Raw genomic sequence first — 2,369 nt, 5'->3', positions numbered from 1 at the left:
TGCATTAGTTACATGTCGCCGAATACAACCTAACCATGAAACGCTGACTTACGAGCCCCTAACCAACAATGCAGTTTAAAAAAAACATGGATAAAAATACATTAAACAGTAAAATAACAATGTCAATGTGTGGGGTCACCGGTTAGTCGAGGTAATATGTACATGTAGGTAGAGTTATTAAAGTGACTATGCATAGATGATAACAGCAGAGAGTAGCAGTGGTGTAAAAGGGGAGGGGGGGGGGGGGGGACAATACAAATAGTCTGGGTAGCCATTTGATTAGTTGTTCATCAGTCTTTTGGCTTGGGGGTAAAAGCTGTTAAGAAGCCTCTTGGACCTAGACTTGGTGCCCTGGTACCGCTTGCCTGCTACTGCCATGCAGTAGCAGGCAAGCGGTACCGGTGGCTGGAGTCTTTGACAAGTTTTAGAGCCTTCCTCTGACACCGCCTGGTATAGAGGTCCTGGATGGCAGGAAGTTATGTACTGGGCCGTTCGCACTACCCTCTGTAGCGCCTTGCGGTCGGAGGCCAAGCAGTTGCCATACCAGGCAGTGATGCAACCAGTGCTCTCGATGGTGCAGATGTAGAACCTTTTGAGGATCTGAGGACCCATGCCAAATGTTTTCAGTCTCCTGAGGGGGAATAGGTTTTGTCGTGCCCTCTTCAGGACTGTCTTGGTGTCCTTGGACCATGTTAGTTTGTTGGTGACACCAAAGAACTTTAAGCTCTCAAACTGCTCCACTGCAGCCCCGTCTATGAGAATGGGGGCGTGCCTGGTCCTCTTTTTCCTGTAGTCCACAATCATCTCCTTTGTATTGATCACGTTGAGGGAGAGGTTGTTGTCCTGGCACCGCACGGCCAGGTCTCTGACCTCCTCAATATATTCTGTCTCGTCGTTGTCGGTGATCAGACCTACCACTCTTGTGTCATCGGCAAACTTAATGATGGTGTTGGAGTCATGCCTGGCCATGCAGTCATGAGTGAACAGGGAGTACAGGAGGGGACTGAGCACGCACCCCTGAGGGGCCTCAGTGTTGAGGATCAGCGTGGCAGTTGTGTTGTTACCTACCCTTACCACCTGGGGGCGGCCCGTCAGGAAGTCCAGAATCCAGTTGCAGAGGGAGGTGTTTAGTCCCAGGGTCCTTAGCTTAGTGGTGAGCTTTGAGGGCACTATGGTGTTGAATGCTGAGCTGTAGTCAATGAATAACATTCTCACATAGGTGTTCCTTTTGTCCAGGTGGGAAAGGGGAGTGTGGAGTGCAATAGAGATTGAGCAAGCGAGCAATTGCTTGAGACTTCCTTAGATATCGTGCACCAGCTGTTATTTACAAAAATACATAGTCCTTCACATACTTTATAATGCTGTATATTACTGTATATCTCTAATACTGTATAATACTGTATATTACTGTATAATACTGTATATCACTGTATATTACTGTATATTACTGTATAACTCTAATACTGTATAATACTTTATAATACTGTATATTACTATATTACCATATAATACTGTATATCGCTGTATATTACTGTATAATACTGTATATTACTGTGTATTACTGTATATTAGTGTATATCACTGTATATTACTGTATAATACTGTATCACTCTAATACTGTATAATACTTTATAATACTGTATATTACTATATTACCATATAATACTGTATATCACTGTATATTACTATATTACTATATTACTGTATAATACTTTATATTACTGTATATTACTGTATATTACTGTATAACTCTAATACTGCATAATACTTTTTTTTACTGTATATTACTGTATAGCTCTAATACTGTATAATACTTTATAATACTGTATATTTCTATATTACTGTATAATACTGTATATTACTGTATAACTCTAATACTGTATATTACTTTATAATACTGTATATTACTATATTACTGTATAATACTTTATAATACTGTATATTACTATAATACTGTATATTACTGTATAATACTTTATATTACTGTATATTACTGTATATTACTGTATAACGCTAATACTGTAATACTTTATAATACTGTATATTCCTACATTACTCTATACTACTGTATATTACTGTATAACTCTAATACTGTATATTACTTTACAATACTGTATATTACTATATTACTGTATAATACTTTATAATACTGTATATTCCCATATTACTGTATAATACTGTATATTACTGTATAACTCCAATACTGTATATTACTTTATAATACTGCATATTACTATATTACTGTATAATACTATATATCACTGTATAACTCTAATACTGTATATTACTTTATAATACTGTATATTCCTATATTACTGTATAATACTGTATTTTCCTATATTACTGTATATTCCTATATTACTGTATAA

Source organism: Oncorhynchus mykiss, chromosome 29, assembly GCF_057628025.1.
Source record: "Oncorhynchus mykiss isolate SJ-2025 chromosome 29, ASM5762802v1, whole genome shotgun sequence".
Taxonomy (NCBI): Eukaryota; Metazoa; Chordata; class Actinopteri; order Salmoniformes; family Salmonidae; genus Oncorhynchus; species Oncorhynchus mykiss.
Note: the sequence above shows the minus strand (reverse complement) of the source record.